The 9190-nt window shown below is 52.8% G+C and overlaps 2 long non-coding RNA genes across 2 annotated transcripts in view; one reads left to right on the top strand and one right to left on the bottom strand.

The window, feature by feature from the left end:
* Window positions 1–4298: 4298 nt before the first annotated feature.
* On the bottom strand, window positions 4299–8573 carry LOC104912676 (uncharacterized). Its single transcript, XR_794799.4, has 3 exons — window positions 8436–8573; window positions 6619–6816; window positions 4299–4496 (listed from the first exon to the last, which is right to left on the bottom strand). It is a non-coding gene; the product is annotated as an uncharacterized LOC104912676 (long non-coding RNA).
* LOC104912675 (uncharacterized) overlaps window positions 5457–9190 on the top strand; it is a 29072-nt gene continuing 25338 nt past the window's right edge. The window contains exon 1 of the long non-coding RNA XR_014885585.1: window positions 5457–5645. This is a non-coding gene — a long non-coding RNA (uncharacterized LOC104912675). The remainder of the gene's footprint in view (window positions 5646–9190) is intronic.

Raw genomic sequence — 9190 nt, 5'->3', positions numbered from 1 at the left:
GTGTGTGTGTGTGTTGGGGGGAGGGGGAGAGCAGTGGTGCTCCCCATCCCCTCCCAGCTCCATGCAAAGATGCCATGGCTTCAGCCCGGCCCCAGTTGCTCTTGGTGGGGCTTTGCTGGACCTCCTCCCCCCTCTGGCTTGGGGGCTTCAGGGCTCTTCGCACCAGAACTGGGATTTTGCTCAGTCAGTTCCTCCTGCAGCAGCCACCCCCTCCGTGGGCTGGATGGCCTCTGCAGATGGATGGGGGTTTGCCAGAACCCTGGCACCTCTCCCCAACCCTGGCCATGCTCTCACTGCTTATTTCCCACCTCCTCTACGTGGCGGTGACCAAATCAGGGCATGTTCCCCACTGAGACCGGCGCTGGGGAGGGTGCTGGAGGCGAGATGCTGTTTTTGTAGCTCAGAACAATGCTCCTTTTTTAATCATTCTTTTTTTTTTTTTTCTTTTTCTTTTTTTTTTTTTTTTCCTCCTGCTGCAGTGCAGTGCTCCTGCCTCCGTTACAGCCCCCAGTCCTGGTCTGCAGACAGCCGTCTTGCCAGCTCTCCCTGCGTTTGTTTAGGCATTTCCCCATCACCCCCAGCATTCACTGGCTTGAACCTCGTGCTCACTCTGAACGCCCTCCCGTTTTTCCTGGCTCCATCTCCGCTTTATCGGGGCCGCTTTGAGCTGAACCTGCCTTCCCATGCAGTGGTGGAGCCAAGGCAGCTCTCCCGCAGCTGGGAAGGTGAACTGTGGCCATTTGGAGCTGTGCACAGATGCGGGATGGAGCCAGGGACGCCTGTCCCACTGCCCCTTCCTCTGACGCTTCCTATCCTCAGTCCTTAACAAATTGAGGCTGTTCCGCTTGAGGTGAATGCCCAGGGAGTGCCGCTGCTTGAGGATAAAAAAAAAAATAGACAAACAGGGTCGTCAGCGTGCCCAGGGGAAAGAAAACATCCCTGAGAGCCGGGGGGAAGCGGCACGGTGTGGCTCTGCACTGCTTCCCCCACCACTCCGTGCTATTGTTGCCGTTCCCTCTTTTGACCCGAGCAGTTTGCAAATATTTTCAGTCCTGCCGGTTGTTTCCATCAGCAAGAAAAATCAATGACACAGCCACAGAGCTGTGGCAGAGCCGGCTCTTCACTAAAAACAGCACCGCTTCCCTAAACGCGGCTCCACCTGCTTCCAACCCAATGCTCCCCAAAGCCACCCCAAAATTCCCCTCCTGGAGCTGGTGCTGTGGGCACCCAGCCTGCCCTGCAGCTCCGACGGCATCCTCCTCCTTCCCAGCGCCGTGCCCCAGAGCTCGCACCCGGCCACGGCTCGGCGCTTCCCGCTAATGGGGAGGCTGCTATCATTTCATCCAGTCGCCGGATAATTTGCCAGGAATGCCTATTGATTTCCTCCACTCCTCCGCGCGGCCAGGGGGAAATAAGAGCCATTCGTCATTGCATTATGTAACGGTAATTAAAAATTACTAGTTAACCTCAACCAAAAATTGAATAATTTGAAATAAAATTAAATAATTCTAGGTAATCAGTACTAAATGAGACCATTATTTTACTTATCAGTAACTAAAAATTACCCGGCGTTTCTCCTTGTTTGGATGCTCTTCCTCCCCCTCTGTGTCAGTAGAGCCTTTCTAATTTGTTTTAATTGTTAATTTTAATGAGTAGTGTTTTTCTGATAACATTTTACTGTGCTTTTTGTTGTTGTTTCTTTTTGAGATGGCTTTCATTGCGCTGCACAAAGCCTGGAGCACCTCAATGTGGGAGCAATTTGGAAGCTAAATTATTATTATTTATTTAAATCAAGCCCTCCAGCCTCTGTAACCATTTGGCTGGTGCTGTAATTGCTGTGCCAGTGTGATGGAAGCGCTCGGTACCCACCTCTCTCTGCCACGGGGCTGACTTAGGAGCGCCTGGATGCTCTTCCTCACTGGTGTCATCCTGCATGGTGTGTCCTCTGCCACCAGTCCTGGGCTGGTTTTGGATGCAGAGCTGTTCTTTCACCAGGTTTTGTGCTCGAGGTGTGCGGTGATGGTCTGGGGTGCTGTCTCACTCGGAGACTTTGGGTGAGAGCATTTTGCCTGCTGTTGGTGGTGGTGATCTGGGTGTTGACGTTGTCATGGTGCCGACCTTGCCAAAGCTCAGGAAGCATGTGGACAATTCTCTCAGACATATGGTCTGATTATTTTGGGTGGTCCTGTGTGGAGCCAGGAGTTGGATTCAGTGATCTGCCTGGGTCCCTTGGGATATTCTGTGATAGATTATTTTGGAAGGGGAGGTGTTTCTTGGATGCAGCTCAACCCCACGAGCTACCCCATAGCAGCCAGTGCCTGTGTTTGTTCAATGTGCCTCAAGTGAGCCCAGTGTGCCATGGCCTCTCCTCTTTCCCAGCCCCTCTGTTGCTTCCCACGACACTTTGGGTCATGGCTACCAGCTGGGACAGCAGGCAGGGGACACCTTCCTTCCCATAGGGGAGTGCTGGGATCTGCATCCCCTCTGCTCTGCACAAGGGTTGTCACCTCCCCACTCTGTGGCACGGCGCAGTGTGCGCTCAGCCGGGGATGATGCTGAATTCCTTGCTGCTGCTGGATTGCATTACAGCCTCCTGTCTGCAGCAATTTGCTATGCGCCATCGCCCTGGGGGCACAGCAGGCTGTTCTGCTCGCTGGGTTTCTTCTTGGGAGCTATAGAGATGCCTTCTACCCAAGGGGCAACACATGGAGAAGCCCTGGGGGTGCTGATGGGGTTGGAGCACACTCGGGAGCCTCAAGGCTGTTGCTGGCCCTTTAGAAAGGGATCTGGAAATCTCCTGTCCCTGGTTGTTTCCCATGCCCTGCTGGGTGTCTCTGCAGAGGATGGAGCCTATAAAATGTCCTTACAGCATCCACTTAGCAGGGAGCAGCCCTCAGCCTGGGATAGCTCACGCTGCATGAGCTGACCAAATAGGAGAGCAGATGGAACGAGCGAATCATCTGAGGGTTTTTGCTTTTTCTCTGTTTTAATGAGACCCTCTTCTCTTCTTCCCTTCCCCGGAGCTCTGGGAGAGAACAGTCTGGGAAGCTCGGCCGGATGCCAGAGCTGCCTCCGCACCCGGTGCTGCTCTGCTTAACCCTGGAGCAGCCCCAGTCAGAGGGGCTGGGGTGGGAGCTGGAGGGGCATCCCCAGGATGTGCTCAGGCAGCCCAAATACGTATAGCTAACTCATTCCTGCAAGCTCCTCTCCTCTCCATGTGCTTGATGCCCCAGCTTCCAAAATCCGAGTGTCCCCATAAAACCTGTTTGGTGCTGCTGGGTAATTCTTGGCACAAGCTGCTGTTCACCCCCCACCAGACCCCCACTTCTTCCACTCTGCCAACCTGATAGCCCCACTCACTGGCTCTGTGGCCAGCCCCTGCCCTCTGCTGCTGAGAGCTGGAATTCCAAGCCGAGGCTAAGCAGCCCCAAATCGTGGGGTGCACAGGGAGACGTGCCAGGCATTGAGGTTCAGCCATTGTGGGGCCTGCGTGGCCCCATAGGGCTCCTCCCCACCTCGCACATCTCACGCCCAGCAATGCTTTTGTGTATGCACTTGGCATTCATTTCCCTTTGCTTAATTTCATCCCATTTAGAGCTAGTAAAACTACTCCCTGCAAGCAATTTATTCGACAAATGTAGCTGGCACTTGCTGTTGCCGAGTTGTCCAGGAAGAGACCACAATTTTTAATGATTTTTTTCCATTCAGTGAATGCTCTTTATGACTGTAGCTAAGCTCAGGGTTGTTCATGAATGGCAATGGCAGCACAGTAAAGAAAATATCCGGTGAAGTATTTGAGCTGTGGAGCCTCAATGCCTAGAGATGTGGTGGATGCTCCATCCCTGGAGACGCTCAAGGTGTTCGTATGGGGCTCTGAGCACCTGATGGAGCTGTAGGTGTCCCTGTTCAGTGCAGGGAGTTGGATCAGATGGCCTGTAAGTGTTCCTTCTAACTTAATGGTTCTATGGCTCTGTGAACTGCAGCACAAAGCTGGGCACCTCATAGCACTGTGCATTGGTTCTCTGCCCTCAGTGGAAGGCCTCAACCACCTCCACTTCCACCCAGAACCAAACTCATTCAATCATTCCATAAATGTGTCTGCTTGAAGAAAGGAATTCATAGTTGGCCCTGGGCCATTGACTGTACAGCAGCACCCAGCCATGCTCCCAGTCTCTGGAGGTGCCCAAGGACCCCATGCCAATTGCTTGATTCTGAGCCCTTTGGCCTTTTCTTGGAAATCAGCCCCTGAGCCCCACAATCCAACGGAGTTTCTCTTTATTCTAATTGTGACAGCCGGTTGGGAACACTCCCTGTTGCTTGCTGGGGGAGGGGTTGGCCAAAACCTTCCTCTTCTGGAGCAGTTTTATGGGAACTGCATGATGAGGAAAAGATGGTGAGGGCTCACCGTTCTAATTAGGGTTGGTTCTGTCTTGCAAGAGGGATTGGAGGGCCGTATTTATGAATACGAGTCGGTTCAGAAAAATTCTTAGCGCCATCTGTTTGAGAAAGAACAGGAAGAATTTCAATATGCTTTAGACCTTGAAGAGTGATGTTTGTATAACAGGCTCATAAAATCAATTTCTAATAGTTACAGGTACCCCCTCAGGAATTTAAATAGTCTGTTAACAAAGTTATTCCATCTGCCAAGCAAATGCATTAAATATGCACGCACCGCGCTGTACGGTGGGCTGCGCGCTCCTCTCTCCGCATGCTCCCTGCAGGCACTGTGCTGATAGCCCTGTTTGAATGGGAGCTCCCTCACCTGCCTTTGGCTTAGCAGAAAAATCATTTTTATGGCCACCTTGTCCCTGAGAGCCAAGCACGGGACTGCTCCATTGCTCCCTGTGCTCAGTGCAGGACTGGGGGCTGCGGGGTGGCAGCAGGGGGTACGCATGGTCAGGCTGTCAACGCGTCACCTGCTAATTCGACACTTTGCATTGAGTGCTGCCTGTGGAGCTGCACGACACCTCACCGACGCCGCCAGGATTGCATTCTGCACGTGATCAAGGATGATTTATAGCAAGGGTTAGGTCGTGCATCCAGAATATTGATGGAGGAGTTTGCTGCCTGTTGTTCTTAATGGCTGTTGCAGCATCGCACCGATTGCTCCCTGTTGGCCCCTGGGAATGGGCTCTGCTGGGGCAGAGCCAGGGGTCCGCAGCACTGGGGTGGCCATGGTGCATGCCCAGGTAGCAGCTCCGGGTGGGCAGCCTGCAGTGCGCTGTGTGTGAGTGGCTGGCCCGTGCCTGTGGCATCCCGTGGTAAAGTTTCCTTTATGCTCTCCTAGTGACAATCCCTTTGTGCTGGGCGGTTTCTCTTTCTTTTTTAATTTAAAAATCTGCATTCCCACTTCCACATAGCTCGTTATCTTGGGCCATGTGATGAGGTGTCCGGGCTCCATCCCGGCAGAGATGATGCAGAACACATTCGCTCCGGCTGTGCGATTGGACCCCCCCTCCCGTGGGGAGCGGGTGGTTTTCATTTCAGCCTCTTCCATTAGAAGCTCTAAGGGGAGCACCATCTATTAACCAAGAACTGCAGGCCTGTAAATTTTGGCAAGGAAAGGCACTTGGAAGCCAATCATCTGTATTTTCTCAGGCCTGATGTCCCTCTCCCGGTGCACGGCCCCGGCCGGCAGGAGGCAGGTACGGCTGCTCCGCTCCGCGCAGATTGATGGTGTCTGCTCCGGAGCCCGCGCCGTCTTCCCTTTCCCTCCCTCCCTCCTTCCCTTTCTGTTTTGTTCCTTTCCTTTTGAGCTGTTTCTGCTTCATTTGGGAGACTCCTTCGGCTGCCAAGTCCTGATGTGTATCTGTTCATTTCCTAGGGCAAACACATTGATCTGTGATTTCTGTTATGATACTGCAGATTCTTACTCCCTTTTTTCTTTTTTTCTCTCTTAACTTTATCCTGCCATCCAGGAGGCGGTTTCTGTGCTACGAAGAGCAGTGTTTCTAGAAAACGCTCGTTTCCCTGACTCATAGCTGTGCCTAATTGTGTACAGAGCCGGCGTCCATCCCTCTTAGTTCCAGTGTAATTGTTTGTGGTGTGCTCCTTTGTGATTGTGTTATTCCAGTAATAACAGGCAGCCTCCTTCCAGATATTTATTCTTTTCATGAACATCAGCATCCTGGCAAAAGGCTGGGCTCTTTTCCATCTCAGCGCTCTACTTCATAGCTCGAATCTGGGATTAATGCTTTGGGGATCTCAGCAAAGACTTTCCTCCTTTCCGCTCCCTCCTTCCTGAAGCGCCGTCTTTCTGTGCTGGGATTTGGGGCTGCTGGACACACGGTGCTGCTGTTGGGGATGCTGCCCGCTGCTCTGCTCGCTGTGTTCACTGCGGCGTTCTGCTCTTTCATTTTGTTGTTCTGCCTCTTTGGCAATAGGGCTTAGTGCTGGTAATGCAACGAAGGGTGGATAATTTGGGGGGCAGAGAGCAGCCCCATCCTCTCTAATTCACCACCGCACCTCCGAGCATGAGGCATCGGTCTTGCAAGACCTCATTTTTCATTCTGGGTCAGTTTTACAGCACACCGGTGTGTGCTCAGCAATTTATGACACAGGGAGAAGGATGAGATCCACATGGCTGAATGTGCCCTGTGTTAAATCCTGACAACTTACTGGGGGAACTGGTGGCAGGACCCTGTCCTCTCCATGGGAGATGTGGTCCTGTACATCCTCCTGTGCTGGCAGAGTGCACACTGCAGCTCTGTGGCTGTGTCGCAGGTGGCGGCGAGGAAGGTACAAAGTACGTAGCTCCCAGATGCAGACTGCTGAGCTGCATGGCATCAGGGCTGCTTCCCAGCCTGGTTCAACCACCTGTGAGCAAAGGGAAAATATTGGTGGTGGGTGCCCAAAACCTCAGCTGTGCCCCAGCGTGGTTCGGTTCTCCATGCCCTGGTGGTGGATGGCTGGGTTCTGGCAGCACTCTGACCCTAAATCCAGGCAACCTGCCACGCTCAGCTCCTGCATCCCTGCCCTGGGGCTGCCCACCCTCAGCACGGGTCATGGCAAGCAGGCGATGGGCCCCCCGCTCTCCCACAGCCCCGGGCGCTGCCGTCACCCTCCCTCACTGCGTGGGAACCGCTCCCAGGGCCGGAGCATGCCGAATTTCACTTTTCAAATGGGGCTCCTGGCACCCCGCCAAGCTGCTCGTCGTGTTGTCAAATATTTTGGCAAACTGAGTCTCTGCTTCAGTCTGAAAGTGCCTTTCGCTAGGGAAACCGCGCTGAGGCGAGCAGTGAGCAGAGCTGGGAGGGGAGCAGAATTGGATGGGATAGAAGGTTGGCTTGGATTTGGTTGGAATGGGATGGGATGAAATGGATTGGCATGTTATTGTGGATGGAATGGCATGTAGAGTTGGGTTGGATTTGGTTGGGATGAGATGGACAGTTAGGTTGAATATGGCTGAGGTGGGATGGCTTGAGATGGGTCGGCATTGTAATGGAATGATGTGGGATGAGATGGAATGGGATGGGATAGAAGGGTGTCTTGCTGCCAGCTTCATCCTGCACAAGAAGTGCCACCCTGGTGTCACTGCATCCATCCCAGCCAAGGCACAGCCGGGCAGAGTGGCCACAGCCAGCAGGGAAGGGGCCAAAAAGTCTCCCGAGGTGACTGCAGTGATTGGTGCCATCAGTCTGAGCGGGGCAAATTGTATTGACAGGAATAAGGAAACACTAAAAACTGGTTTTCAAGTTGCTCTTTTGGCTTTTTGTTCTGAAATTGCTCTGTATTAAAAAGGGAATGAAAGAAGAGGGAAAAAAAGAAAAAAAAAAAACAGGCTCTAAGTAAACTAGAAATAAGGGGACTGTATTTTTTTACCAGCTCATTGGAAAAATGAAACATATTTGTTCTGGGTCAGACCAAAATGAGCAAAGCAATCAGTTATCCACAGCGCCGCGGTGCAGCCTGCCTCCCTTCTGCTCGCTCTCCTGGGCATCTTTGAGTGAATATCCAATACCTTTTTATGATGGCTGAAAGAAAGCATCTCCTGGGAGGAAAAAGCAAGGTGTGATCCCAAAAATTCGGCCGGAGCCATTCCCCCTTGCCGCTGGCCAAGGCTCCTTCCCATCACGTTGTGCGGTGAGCGCGCACGTACCCGCGGCCCTGACACCGCGAGAGGTTTTGAAAGCCTGAGAAATCCTCCTGAAGCCTGGTTTCCGGCCAAAAACCCGAGGTTATGCAAACATATGCCGAGCTCACAACCAGGCTGCGTGTGTTGGATGGAGAGCAGCTTTGCGAGGCAGGTGTGAGATGATGCAGGAAGAGCTGCTTTTGGCGGCTGTGCTGCACGAGGAGTGAGCGTTAGTCTGCAGGACAAACATGGACCTCACCCCATACACTGCAAACACAGCCCTGGGCCCCCCAACCTGCTGTTCTGCCCCCCAAGCCCTATGGAAGTTGCTCAAAAAAAGGGACTTTGGGAGCACACTCACCTTTGTGCTCCCTGGAGGTTCCCAAAATGCAGCAAATCGGTGATGGCCAGTGCTGGACCAGGGTGGGAGGCTCCGTGGAGATGGGGGCCAGGAAAAGAATGAGCTTTGTGGGATGTCTGGGGACAGCTGAGAGCTGTGTCCCACATGGGGCAGAGCAGTGGTATTGCTGGCATGCTGAGCACCTTGTTTGTTAGACCGGGGGCATGTCGCAAGTGCTGCATTGTGCAATGGTGCTTCCAGCTTGCAGGGCTACATTGCTGGGCTTTGCTTTCTGCTCGAGGTCCTGCTCCTTCCTCCCATTCTCTGTGCTCCCATATGATTTTCCTTTTCCTTTACCTTTTACCCAGGATGGGAGGGCACAACCTCAGGCATGAGCCCAGTTTGAGGAAAAATTCACTCCCCATATCCTCTGAGACCCCAGTGAACAAACACAAGCTCAGCACAGATTTCTCAGAAGCTTAAAATATTGCACAACTTGGAAGAATTACCGGTGGGAAAATTGCTGCGGCACCCCAGGGAAATGCAGTGCATTGCCACAAAGAGAGGCATCTGAGCTGCTCCTCAAAACGTCTGCAAGAGTTTCTCCATTTGGCTGCCTTCAGATTCTGTGAATCGGCTGAAATCTGCCCTGCCTGAGTTGTGCCCCCACTGCTCCCGGGGATTTTAGTTTTACACTGACACAGCTATTAGGAACCAAAGGAAGGATTTTAACATGGAAAACATAGGGCAAGCACAAACTTTGTGCAACCATGCAG

The sequence above is a fragment of the Meleagris gallopavo genome, chromosome 11 (assembly GCF_905368555.1).
Source record: "Meleagris gallopavo chromosome 11, MGAL_WU_HG_1.1, whole genome shotgun sequence".
Taxonomy (NCBI): Eukaryota; Metazoa; Chordata; class Aves; order Galliformes; family Phasianidae; genus Meleagris; species Meleagris gallopavo.
The sequence above is the reverse complement of the archived record's forward strand: the minus strand, read 5'-3'. Positions and strand labels throughout refer to the sequence as shown.